Source organism: Triticum urartu, chromosome 5, assembly GCF_003073215.2.
Source record: "Triticum urartu cultivar G1812 chromosome 5, Tu2.1, whole genome shotgun sequence".
Taxonomy (NCBI): domain Eukaryota; kingdom Viridiplantae; phylum Streptophyta; class Magnoliopsida; order Poales; family Poaceae; genus Triticum; species Triticum urartu.
Genome location: NC_053026.1, coordinates 404712599 through 404727507, shown reverse-complemented (window position 1 = coordinate 404727507; position 14909 = coordinate 404712599). Strand labels below are relative to the sequence as shown.

General features: G+C 42.4%; 1 pseudogene; it reads right to left on the bottom strand.

The window, feature by feature from the left end:
• Positions 1–4989: 4989 nt before the first annotated feature.
• On the bottom strand, positions 4990–9241 carry LOC125507066 (annotated as a pseudogene).
• Positions 9242–14909: the final 5668 nt, after the last annotated feature.

Sequence of the window (14909 nt, the reverse complement as noted above, 5' to 3'; positions counted from 1 at the left end):
TTGATGAAAGCACTTCATGATGCGCCATTTATCGTCATGGAAGTGGACACTTCCGTGATGATAATTTTGGTATTGTCATGGAACACTTCTACGACAGCACAGGTATGACTATCTTGATTCTGTCATAAAATCGTTATGGATGTATATGCATGATAGAAAACGTGACCTACTATGACAAACACGTATCATCACGGAAGTGGTATTTTTTAGTGAAAAGGATTAATTCGAAGAACGGGGTGTGGAGAAAAGAGTCAATATTTGGGTTGATCCTTGGTTTCTAAGATAAATATACAAATAGATCTCAAACAACAAGACAAAAAACAAAACAAATAATTATACAGATTGCACAAATGTATCCAGGGCCGACCCTAGCATTATGGAGGCTCTAGTACGAAAGTTATGAGCCTAACAACTATAATAGAGTAATATAAATACTTTCATTGGAAAATATCGCATCATGAAAATCATTATAAAGGCATAAAACATCAAAAATAAAGTCTTAATACAACATGTATATGTGATTGTATGATACAAATGATGATTACAAGTTACTTGGGTGGGGGGGGGCAAATGCCCCCTGCACCTTCTGTCATGGCCTAGGGCCCTCAGTGTGGTAGTGAGCTGGTATGAGTGCAAGATAACAATTAATGAAATCCATGATGGAAAATTTGGAGAGCCATGAGATAACCATCAAGTCATGATTGATAGAAATACGAACAATTTTGTAGGTCTGAACATAAGCGGGTGATCGATCAAACGATGGCTAATCCAACTCACAAACCACAACAAATATTTGCACAAATGTCAGTATATTCAAAAGAAGATCAGCATAGTAAGAAACTTATTATCTAGGACACATTGAGTTTTAGAGATAAAAATGTACCTTGACAAAGCCAACGGCAACAATTACCACAACCCACGAAAGCAAGTAGATTTGAAAAAAAATCGTCATATGCATAAGTGCCATATACAACTGCATACTTACTGATATACAAAGAAAGTGTAAAGAGAGAAATGCTTCAATAATTCTAGAACTCGACGCCAAGTGACATAGATATACATTCTCAACAATCCACCACGTTCTCAGCTCTTTTCTGGCTGCACTTCTATGCCCCCTTGGTTCATCATCTGCTTATTCCATTTTGCCTAATCATCAACATTTTTTGGCCAACTGAAACCGGAGTGACTAAAAAATGAAGGAACAAACATCCAAGTCGTCGCCATAAACCATGTTGAAGCAACCATCAAATGTAGAGCCAAAATTTTAAATTTGGGTGTATATAGCTCCAATTTTATTTTATTTTTCAAGTCACCAACGCGCCTATCGACTGCTGTTGGAAATATGCCCTAGAGGCAATAATAAATTAGTTATTATTATATTTCCTTGTTCATGATAATCGTTTATTATCCATGCTAGAATTGTATTGATAGAAAACTCAGATATATGTGTGGATACATAGACAACACCATGTCCCTAGTAAGCCTCTAGTTGACTAGCTCGTTGATCAATAGATGGTTACGGTTTCCTGACCATGGACATTGGATGTCGTTGATAACGGGATCACATCATTAGGAGAATGATGTGATGGACAAGATCCAATCCTAAGCCTAGCACAAGATCGTGTAGTTCGTATGCTAAAGGTTTTCTAATGTCAAGTATCATTTCCTTAGACCATAAGATTGTGCAACTCCCGGATACCGTAGGAATGCTTTGGGTGTACCAAACGTCACAACATAACTGGGTGGCTATAAAGGTGCACTGCGGGTATCTCCGAAAGTGTCTGTTGGGTTGGCACGAATCGAGACTGGGATTTGTCACTCCTTGTGACGGAGAGGTATCAGACATCATCATAATGTGCACAATGTGAACAAGGAGTTGATCACGGGGTGATGTGTTATGGAACGAGTAAAGAGACTTTCCGGTAACGAGATTGAACAAGGTATCGGGATACCGACGATCGAATCTCGGGCAAGTACTATACCGGTAGACAAATGGAATTGTATACGGGATTGATTGAATCCTTGACATCGTGGTTCATCCGATGAGATCATCGTGGAACATGTGGGAGCCAACATGGGTATCCAGATCCCGTTGTTGGTTATTGACCAGAGAGATGTCTCGGTCATGTCTGCATGATTCCCGAGCCCGTAGGGTCTACACACTTAAGGTTCGATGACGCTAGGGTTATAGGGAAAGTATGTACGCGGTTACCGAATGTTGTTCGGAGTCCCGGATGAGATCCCGGACGTCACGAGGAGTTCCGGAATGGTCCGAAGGTCAAGATTGATATATATGAAGTGAGGATTTGGCCACCGGAAGTGTTCCGGGCATCACTGGTAATGTACAGGGACCACCGAAAGGGTCTGGGGGTCCACCGGGAGGGGCCACCAGCCCCAGAGGCTTGCGTGGGCCAATAGTGGGAAGGGACCAGCCCCTAGGTGGGCTGGGGCGCCCCCCACCAAGGCCCAAGGCGTCTCAAGAGAAGAGGGGGGCAAACCCTAGGGCAGATGGGCCCTAAGGCCCACCCCAGGTGCGCCACCCCCTCTTCCCCCTTTGGCCGCCACCCTAGATGGGATATAGGGCTGCCGCACCCCTTGGGGTGGGAACCCTGGAGGGGGCGCAGCCCCCCCCCCTATATATAGTTGAGGTCTAGGGGCTGCCCAATAGATGAGTTATTCTCTCCTAGGCGCAGCCATACCTCTCTCCCTCCTCGTCTCTCGTAGTGCTTGGCAAAGCCCTGCTGGAGTTCCGCGCTCCTCCACCACCATCACGCCGTCGTGCTGCTGCTGGACGGAGTCTTCCCCAACCTCTCCCTCTCTCCTTGTTGGATCAAGGCATGGGAGACGTCACCGGGTTGTACGTGTGTTGAACGCGGAGGCGCCGTTGTTCGGCGCTTAGATCGGAATCGACCGCGATCTGAATCGCTGCGTGTACGACACCATCAACCCCGTTCTCTTGAACGCTTCCGCTTAGCGATCTACAAGGGTATGTAGATGCAACTCCCCTTCCCCTCATTGCTAGTCTCTCCATAGATTGATCTTGGTGACACGTAGGAAAATTTTGAATTTCTGCTAAGATCCCCGACACCTGCTTCTCTTGAAATATACATATTTATACTAAAATTTTATACTTACCATACTACCATGTTAAGAATTATAATTTTCCATTACTTATTTGGCATACTTAACAAGATAACAAAGTTAAATATTAATTGTATTATTTATTATATATTGTTAATGCATATCATTGGAAAATACTCATACATTGCGCTGAATTCAATTTGTACTTTGTAAAAAATGTTTTTATTATTATTTTATGATACTTGTGTAAATCATATAGTTTATACATATCTATATATGTTAGATATCTCTAAAACATTTAGTTTAACAAATATCGTACTAGTGGTTATGCTCTTTGATTAGGAAAGGATATATGTAGAAAATTCTAGAATACAAGTTTAACCATATGTGAGGGGTTGCCTAGATATACTCGTTCTTGGAACACCCATGTACAAATTTAATCATATATTTGTTAAATCCATATGGTTTAACAAATGTACTACTCTTTTTTAAACGGAAATTATGGGTGTACATCCGTACACCCATGTACTCATCTAGCTCATCCATGTATACTGAGCACTCGTGATCTCATCAAGACATACTAACCTGTCAGAAGAAACACCAACTTAAACCCTTTGACAAAGTGACTTTGAGAGTATAGCTGATAATTATCGATGAAGCTTGCATGAAAAGCAAAAAAACTACGTCCTGTCGACTGATATTTAGAGCCCCTATGAAGAAGGGTTTGTCCATAGGAGTGCACTTTTATTCCAAGCGAGAATGTGAAAAAAAGTAGCTTGCAGTTGCATTAGGACGAACTCACCGATGGTTGCTCGAAAACCTTTTTCAAGGCCGAGTTCTATCACCATAGGAAATATTGTAAGCAATCCAAGTTGAAGAAAAGATTGGGATGCAAGGGATCTTTCTAACAACTTCATATTCTTAGCCGTTGTTTAAGTAGGACAACTTCATGTAGACCACTAAGAACCAAATTAAGCTCACCGCGGAGAAAAATATAAACACGTATTGTTCATAATCGTACAAAATATGGACTCGTTAGAATAATATGACTCGTCGTTGGTGATATACTAATCCACATAAAAGATTGGATTTGACTAATGTGGAGTTACAATGCAATGGACAAGAGAAGGAGGGAGGGAGAGAACATACTAGGTTGTTGAAGTTGAACCCCACTATGATGAAATAAAATGAAAGCATCCGGGGAAGGTAAAATCCTTGCCTTAACATCTATATTTCACGGCTAATTGTATGTTCACCATCGCCATGTGCAACTTTGGCTTCAAATATTAATATCTAATTAAGGCCAACATCACGCCCTTTGCCACCTTGAATGCACTCATTATAAGTTATATTTCCGCAACGCGATATGGAATTATAACCTATAAAGTTAATTTGAGGTGCAATTTCTTTTAAAATGGCATGAAGTTATTGTTTTCAACAAATAGATACTTAAATTATATGAGCAAATACATCCTCACTTAAGTTTATTATTTTAGAGGTTTTGCTTATACAACCTTTTGTAAAAAAATACCCAATCAAAAATATCCGGATGATCATAGTGAAATCATACCCTGCAACCATTTTTATTTTTTTGGTACAGAAACATATTGTCGGTTCTTCAGTAATAATATGCATGGTATTTAATATGACACCGTAACATTCATAAAAAGTGAGAACACTAGAGCATAGGAAATTAGCTTGTGTAATCATAGCAAACACTATAAGATGAGGAGCATGATTTCACCTCAAGGGATTAGCGAGGAATCTCTATCCAATTGTAACAAATGATGTTTCTTGGTATGATATGAATCCGACAACTAATGAAATATTGCACATACAATAATGTCATGTTATTCAACTATACAGACAACAATAATTATGAGCACATTCTGGAAACATAACAGACCTTCAAGTGAAGATATGTTCTCCAAGCCCAAGGATTGTTGGAGATTGATCTCTAGGGTGCTTAACAAACTCTTCGAGGATATTTCTCATTTCGTAAGCTCTTTGCAGATAATTTTCTTGATAGCATTGTATGTAAATGAACATAGAGTTTATACAGAAAACATAAACTATAGAAGATGTCTAATTCATTACTTGATCATATTAATGGTTTGAAGGGCCTCTCCTAGGGTAAATCCGACCGCAAGGCTTTGATTTTTAGGCTTCTCTTCTCCAATAATGGATGGGTCAGGCAGATTTATACAGCAAGTCTCCTATATAAACAATTAATAGTACAAGTATTTGAGGAATTCAACATAAAACAGTTCGTAAGTTGTCACAATCAAGTGCATCAATCATAATAACACATTGTATTTAATGTGATATAGTTGCATTAACAAAATAGAGAAGGGGCTCAGAAGAAATTATTCGTAGACTTACGCTAAAGTACAAGATTTTCACTTTAAGCTTCAGCTAAGATCATTATCTGGTCTAAATAATTTTCTGCTTTTATTAAGGCTAAGGAATAAGTTGTATGAATTATGTTTCCTGTTATAATTTCCTTCTCTTCATTGTAGGCAACACACAAAGATGGATACCTTCGTTGAGCACATAACAAGTGAAAATTATTAGCAAAGTTCTAGTGGAATCATTGTAGGAAATATGCCCTAGATGCAATAATAAATGCTATTACTTATCTCCATGTTCATAATTATGTTTATGTTCCATGTTATAACTACTATGGTTCTCAAGTCTGCAATAACACGAGGCTCGGAGGAAGACTCATATGCACGTGTGGAATAATAAACGGTAAGAAGTATTCCTAGTCTGGCCTCTAAGACTAGCTCAAGTGTTGCATGATGATTCTGTTTTCCTGGTCATGGGCATGTCTATGCCAGCAACTTTGAGGGCACAATGTTAAGAGAACATTTGTGTTGAATCGACCCGGATTGATGTTATGCTATGAGATTCGTTCGTCACAAGTTAATGGTACATAACACAGAGATGGTTAACGTTTGCATAATTCCTTAGACCATGAGAGTATCGAGTCTCTTCATACTTGCTTCATGAACTTTGGGGTTTGTTAAACGACTTGCATCCCCGAATACCCAATAGTTAACGTTTGCATAGTGGACAAGTCGTTGATCCAGGAATAGCACACGGCAACTGGACGTTCACTCGAATATTCATTTGTGTGGGTATAGGGGTCAATATGGGTGTCCATGGTTCCGATGTTGATCATTGATCGGAAGGGGTTCCAGGTCATGTCTATACTTCGCCGAACCTATAAGGTCACACGCTTAAGGGTCATCTATCTTCTGAATACTAGACAGGGAGTCTGAGAGAAAGTCACCGGAAAAGTTTCGGAGACAACGGAAGAGTTCTGGAGAGAGAACATCGAAAGATTTTGGTAAAACCAAAAAGTTGTTTCGGAATATATTATTAGGTCAAAATGGTTTCGGCACTCGCCTGAAAATTCTTAGAGGGCCCCAGAATTGGTCTTGGAACTTTTGAGAATTTTCGGAGAGAACAAACAAAAATGTTCTGGAGCTGCCGTAACCGCCATTGTTGCTTTTCGCTGATAAAAATCACCACACCAGAAATGTTTCGGATCATGCCCAGAAGAATTTTAGAGGGTGCCGAAAATGTTCTGGGACCTTCCGGAATTTTTCAGAAAAAATGTTTCGCGGAAAACATCATGTCTCGGCACGAGGGGACAAGATCCCACGAATCGGGGGTTACATGTTTGGTGGCTTTTTGTCTAGGGAGCACCCATGTTTCTAGGAGGCATGTTGGTGGCTTGTTGGGGGCCCCCATGGGAGGGGGCAAGGTTGTGGCTGGCCAAGGGGGTGCCTCCATGGTGTCCCCTTGGTGCCCCACTTGAGTTATCATTTCACCCTTCATGCGGGACATGTAGCATGGGTGTTTTTGTATTTCCTCCACCACCCCACCCCTTGCCTTGGCCTATAAAAGGAGGAGAAGGGGCTGCCATTCTCCTCATCCCTTCTCACATACAAGTGCCATGCAATGATCTGGCTTCTCTCTCCCTCCCCGCGAAATAGTTTCGTAGAGCCGAAAGGCTATCTGGGTTCCGGCAGGAACTAGTTCTGGATGGCAAAGCCCTGCCGGATAGATGACACCGTATGTGTGCAACTTTGTAGAGAGATCGTAGTTTCGGTCTTAGTTCATGAGTGCCTCCCGGAGGGCTGTCCGTGTGACCGTCCGAGTTTCGAAGGTCCTCCCGAAGGGCTGTCCGAGTGACCGTTCGAGTTTCGAAGGTCCTCCCGAAGGGCTGTCCGTGACACCGTCCGGGGGGCTATTCGACCGCCTCCCAGAGGGCTGTCTGAGGAGCAGATGAGGGTATACATCCTCGCGGTTGGGAGGTTGTAAATCCTAGCTGCGGGGATCTGCACCGCCGATCGTCATCGACTCTACTTCCCGTTGCGCTACGAGTCGGTAACGAAAAAGATCAAACCATGTATGCAGTCTCCATAGTGGTCCTGGGCTGGTGCGTAGGTCGGAAATTTTTTGTTTTCTACTGCGTTACCCTACAATCATTATTATGTAGGTCCATATTTTATAAAGCATACCTTGACATCAAATCTATAATGCCTTGAGCACGAGGGTTATCATTAGATTTGTGTTCCCAGACTTTGACATAAGATGACTTATGAAAGTTTCATATCTGCAAGCGCGTCTTATTCAGCTGACAATGACTGGTCGTCATTGCTCTTATTTTGTCCTCCATCGATCGCTATAAGTCCTTCATATAATCTTATGTAAGGTTTTCAAAATGAGGTTACTTTACTAGCTTGCGAAAAATATGAAGGTCGGAACTACCAAATCATCATAACGGCAAACTAATGCAATATTTCCGTACAACATAAACTAGTTGGTATATTCAACTTAATATTCAAACCATTTCAGATATGGAAATATTTCCAAATTTCTTGATGAGGAAAGGTAGTACTATGCGCACCTTGGCCATTTGTCCTGTCTAAGAAAGTTTGTAGTCTCAATTCTGTTCTGTAATACATCATTCCGCGAACTAGACATTACATAAGGTAGCCAATCAAATAATTGTTAGTCAGGGGCTTGAATGATATATAGAACTTGCAAGAAATGAAATAATTCCTTATTACCGGTTCGACTTAGCGTTTGACCTCGAAAAGAAGCCCGATATCTGATCTCTTCATTGGTCACCTCAGAACCAAGACGTTCCAAAAAAAGATATTCATCTAATAAAGGAGAGAACAAAGTTTTAGTAATAAAATGAAATTCATGCCAGCATTTGGAATAAAAGAAAATTGAAGTTACGAAACATAACTGACCTACATATATCTTCTGCATGTAAGAGCATCTCCAATACTGACTCTGAAACCGTCTGCATTCGTTCGGATTAAGCGAACAAATCTGAACGTTCGTTCTTCCACAAACCGTAAGCAAACCGAGGGGAGGGGGAGTGCTTTGCAGCCGCCCGAACCATTACCATGCACGCGTCCGACACTCTGGTCCCACCCAAAACTTTCTCACGCTCGAAGCGGTTGCCGCACATTCATGCCGCTCCAGAGTGTTAGCGCCACATTCATGCCGACTCAGAGTGGCATGTGACCTCTCACTGATGCCGGCATGAAAGTGGCGCGCCGGCTAAGAGCATCGGCCACGTCGCGTCCTGTATCTGCGGACAGATGTCGTGTCCGTTTTAAGAGTCGGCGTTGGAGATGCCCTAAAATAATAGGCCGCTGCTTGAAAATGGAATGCATAGAGATTTTCGCAGCCCCACTGGTGGTACATTCTTTCTTGTTTCGAGGGAAGCACGACGTGACAAGGGTACATTCCCCAGACTAGAAACCTTTGTGTTAGGATTAAATTATTTATGTAATTGAGGTTAATCCTTGCTTGTACATAGCACACGTACGGTTACCGATTCGGCAGCCGTCACGGCGTTTCCACACATCCCATTCTCGGGCGGGTCCCTTGCATGCGTCTTCTCCCCTTGTATATAAGATGTGACTATTAATGGAATGATGGGGTTCATTCATTCTTACTTCCGTCTCTAGACACGTTAACAGCACTTCGCTCTCCGCTGAGAGAATAAATTACCGCGGTTACGCACGAAGAACGACTCGGCGGTCCCGGCGGGGAAGCCCTCGGCGGCTCGGCGCCAACGTGGAACGGGACGACGACCATTGCCGTGCCTGGAAACCGCAACGGCCATGGCGCGAGGGCAGCCGACGCGTCACAGGGACGACGCTGGGTGGCGGTGTTGGTGCACGGCCGGGACGCAGCGACATGGCACAGGCAACGGAGAGAATAAAAGAGAAGATCAGCGGCAATTGCGACGACGAGGAAACGCAGGAGAACTGCGATCTCGTCGTTTCAAATTGCGACGACGAGGATGACCACGTCCGGCGCATGGCGGCGTGATACAGCGCGGGGCGGCGCAGTCTAGCTCTTCCCGGTGCCGCCGCGGCGCAGCCATGGGCGGCAACAACGCGAGACGCCTGGCGAGACGCGGCTGCCTGCTGCAGGAAGAGAGGCGCCAGATAAGGCATGCATGTACCAGTACAGGGATTCAATCAGGAGCGAGAATCACTTCATCGAAGATCGAATCCGGCACATGCACCTGAAGAATGGATGAAGCGTACTACAAGTAAGAACTACTACTCACGATTGATTTGTGCTTTCATGTACATGGGACGACAGGAGCCGCAGGATCCATGGTACTTCGGCGTCGACGACCACGACGGTCTCCGTAGCAACGTAGGCGGAGGCAGACCGTGCGCCCTCAACCATGGAGACGGCAGATGACGCGGCCCGGCTCGCATCCTAGTGGTGTGGCAGACTGTGAACGGCGACAGGGCCGGCCGCGGCGTCTCTGCATCAACCAACAGCGACTGCGCACGGTTTCTGGTGTCGAGACGTGGTTCTAAGACAACACAGCACGGCGTGGTCGGCCACCGGAGCGTGGCGGCAAGTTGCGTCGGCGAAGACGATTGGCACACGGCTAAGGCCTTCTGGCCAACGCACGGGCCGGTCCACGCGCAAGGCGAGGATGGGGCCACGAGTCCACGACCTCCTGGTCCGGCTCTCCAGATCGCAGGTGGTGACTGCCAACAGCGGCGCACGCCGCAGCGGTAGTTCTGCCCGGCACAGGGCGGTGCCGTGGTGTAGCACGACGCTACGCGGTGTCGGGAGGGAAAGTGGGCTATAGCCCCATCCCTCGTTTCCGGCAGGAAATAAAGAAAAAAAATAGAAAACAAAGTGGGCTATGCCACTGGTTTGGGCTGTGCAGACTCAGCCCATGGTCTGTTTTTCTTTTCTGTTTAGCTTTTAGCTATGCAGTTTTTCTTTATACTATGTGTGTTTACAATAATTATGGTATGTTACTGTATTATAAAGCACATTCATGCATCCACATGTTTGATTAGGCAATTTTATGATTGCTACATGTTAATGATGCTTAAAAGATAATTTACTACATAGTAAATTAATTGTGCATGATGATTTCATGTTGGATATGCTAGAAATATCCAAGAGAGTTTTGCTGAGTTTGCCGTAGATGGCAACAATTATCAAACATCGAACCTGATCGATGTAAAGATTAACTTGGCAACCCGGGATCTCAGTGCACACATAACCACACCTACTCAGGGGCTCCGGCTATAGTCGCTATAGCAAAGTATGTTGCATTGCACTTCACTACACCATGATCTAAAAAAAAGAGAGTATCCGGTACTCTAGAGCTCTTTTGAGGAGCAATATGATCAATATAGGGTGATGATGATGCGTGAAGTGCACAGGAAATGGACACTCGTCCAATTCCGTGACTTGGAGTCTATGGTAGCATGCAACTCTTATGTGCATCAGATCAAATAGTAGTTGAGATTCTGCAATATTGCAGTTCTGGATGTTGATCTCATCGTGTAATGCTCTTTACTTGCAAATCCTTGTATGAGGATTTGCGCTGAATAGTGTCGTCAGCGGTAAAGGAATTTTGAGTTGTGATGAGAGGCAAAATAAGAGTGGATCTGAAAAAGGGCAAAAGTCATTTCAAGGAGAATGACAAGGCCAACAACTCTGATGGTTGCTATAGGTGTGGTTGTATAACTCGGTCAATTGCAAGAAAATGTGATACCTCCAAGCATTTGGTGGATAAATACATGCAATGAATTGCAAGGGCAATTGGCTCATGGAAACCAGTGTGAAGCTTGCTTCACTGGACATAACAATAATTTCCCGATGGTTGAAAGTTCCTAGACGTACCTCGGGATGTGGGAACCAAGAGCATGCTCGGCAAAAGGAAGGTCCACTACTTAGTATCGATGACATGCTAATGGACTTCACTACCAGTGATATACAATGTGTGTATTTCTATATGAGTTCAATCATATCTTGAAATTGGTTTCTTTCTCTATAGAAGCCTAATGGAATAATCCAGTTGAGAAGAAAATGTGTTAGTAGAAACTAGGTCTACTAACATGATACTAAGGGAGATTAAGTATTTCCATACTCTTGAGAAGAGTAGTGGAAGTGTCATGACAATTGCTTGTCATGATGTGGTAATTGTTGGTTTTGGTCAAGTCGCAATTGCACTCCCTATATGGGTACTACATGGTAATCATGGATGTTATCTAGATTCTACTCGTACCTGGCTGAGTTCTAAGGATATCTGCATTGGTTTCTATGTTGAAACTCGTGAAGTGAGTGAGGTTGGAAGCCTACTCATGACTCGGCTAAAGGGATCTGAATGAAATCCTAGAGTAAATGCTTCTCTATATTGTGGATTGTATTATACATACATTAAATTGGATACGCATTGGCGTATAAGATAATTCTCTAGAATCTTGAGAAGTTCAAAATATGGCATGATTGCCTGGGTCATCCTATTATTGGAAGGATGAGAAAATTATCGACGATTCAATTGGACACGGTCTAATGGTGTGAATTTTCCAAATTCATTTAATTGTGTATACACAATGTGTGCAAACTGGAAACTGATCGCAAGGCCATCTTATCTCATGAAAAGAGGATGAGCCACTAGATTTCCTTGGATAGGAGATATATATGTGATCCAATTCAACCGTTATATGGAATATTCACATATTTCATAGTGCTTTTGGATGCATTAGTGAGATGGTCCAATGTGTGTCTTACTCCCATAAGGAACCCTGCTTTTACAAAGCTTATTGCTCAAATCATTAATTTGAGAGCAAATCATCCTGCGCACGGGACAAAATCCATCAGAATGGATAATGCTGCGAAATTTAGTTCGTGAGCATTTCATGATTACTGCCTAGACTGGGGCATAACTGGGGAGCATATTGGTACTTTGTGTACATACCCAGATTGGTTTTGTGGAATCACTTGTCAAGACGACAAGTTGATATCAAGATTGCTCCTACAGAATTGTAATCTCCCAACATCTAGTTGGGGACATTGCAGTTTTATGTACTGCATATACAAATTGGATGAACTGCATATTATATGGTCCCCCGTTGCAGTTAGTACGTGGAAATGAGTAAGTATTTCCCATCTGTGATAAATCGGTTGTGTTGGATACATACCGATTTCACCACCACAGCGTACATATATGAGCCCTCATAGAGAAATGGGGATCTATGTGAGGTACAATTCTCCGTCAATCGTAAAGTACCTGAAGTCCTTAGAAGGGGACTTGTTTATGGCCCAATACGCTGGATGTATTTTGATGAGGACATTTTCCCGGCATTAGGGGGAGATAATAACCACATTGAATGCCGGGAAATAGAATGAGATGTGAATAGACATCTTGTCCTTAGTTCCACGTACGAATGAGTCTGGACTGGAGGTTCAGAAGATTATCAATTTGCAAAGTATCGCAAATAATCTGCCAATTGCATTTACTAAGTATATAGGTGTCACAAAGTAAAATGTTCCCATAGTGAATGTGTCAGAGAGAGTGGATGTGACCCATAGGTCCACTCGGCCACCGACGAGGGGGAGGAATCTGGACACAAGAGGACAAGGCTTCATGGAAGCGTCCAAGGGGAATGAGGAATCCTCAAACAGTAAATGCAGGTCAACATCATGTTGATATTCAACCAAGGGTTGAAGGACACCTGAAGGATGTTGGACACATCCAGGACCCAACATGAGTGTGCACACATTTTTTTGTGTTGGGTCATTGGAAGACCTTGACTCAACTGTTGTCGGAAATCACAAAGAGTCAAAAGGTAATGATAAAATCTCCACTATGGATATGGATTCGGGAGAATCATATAATAAAAACTACATTGTGTCGATATTTTTTTATCCTCGTGAATTGCAGAAGACCTTGGATTGGATCTAGAATCTAAGTCCATGCATGGCTGAGTGTCTAAAACGCTCTAGTTGATCCAAAGGAAGGCAACAATTGAGGATGCACTCGCTCTCAAGAAGAGGGGGTATTGACCTGATTAGCAATACCCACTCCTCTGAATTTGTTCCCTGGGGGAGCAAATGGGTTTTTGTTCATGTGAGGAACAAAAACAATGAGGTGGCGAGACATGAAGCGAGGCTTGTAGCACATGGGTTCACGCAGAGACCCTTCATCGTTTAAGATGAAACATGTTCTCTTGTTATGAGTGGATTAACGTTCCGATATTTCACATCACTGATAGTAAATAATGAATTTGTATATCCAACTAATGAATGTTGTGACTGAATAATTGTATGAGTCACTTGATTCAGATATCTCTACGATAATTCCGAAGGAATGAAAATTCTGAATTTAATCGCAACATGTGTTGTGTAAAGCTTCAGAAGTCATTATGACTTGAAGTAGTCGGAAATGATGTGGTAGAACCGACTGAGTGAGTTCCTTTATTAGAAGGTTACTCAAACATTGATGATTGTTCATGTATGTTCATCATGAAATCCAAAGAGGGATTTTGTACTATTTCTGTGTATGTTGATGATCTAGTATCATTGGAGCTACACGAGAGGTACATGATACAATCATATCATCTTAAGACGGAGTGTAAGATGTAAGATTTGGTTGAGACCAAACTTTGCTTGAATTTGGAACTTGAGTGTATTCCTTCGGGAATACTTGTTCACTAGTCTACATATATCCAAAAGATTGTTGAAAGTTCAATATGGATAAGTCATATCCATTAAAGAACTATGGTTTGAGATCTCTGAATTACTAGAGATAGGGACCCATTAAGTCCTAACGACAGTGATGAAGAGATATTTGGACGTGAGTTTCCATATCACGGTGCAATGAGAGCACTGATGTATCTAGCAAACTGCACCAGGCCTGACATGTCATTGGCAGTGAATTTATTGGCTAGATACAATGTATCACTGATTAAAAGGCATTGGGTTGGTGTGAAGAATATTTTTGGATATCTTCTAGACACTAAAATCTTGGTTTGTTTTATGAGAAAACTCAAGATATGACCATGGTTGGATATCGTGATGCTGGGCATATATCATATCCCCATAATCCAAGATCACAAACTGGTTTTGTCTTCTCGAATGGAGGTACGACCTTCTCTTAGAAGTCGAGAAGAAAAACTTTAGTGGCTGCATCCACTAATCATTCTGAATGTATGAAGCAACATCTGAATCTATTTGGCTTCACAGAATGATGAACTTTGTTGAAAGTTCGGGCGAGTTTGATTGATAGGACTCACCCACCATTATCCATGAAGATAATGTTATTTGTATTACATATATGCAGACAGGTTATAAGGAGCAATATTGCAAAGTATATTACTCTGAAAGTATTTTTCTTCCTTGTGAGTTGAAAAGTGGGAAGATAAATATTTTGAAAGCAAAGTCATATGTGATGTGTGATATGTTCACAAAGTCTTTACCAAGTTCTTCATTCCAGAAATATGTTGTTGGAATTGGTATGA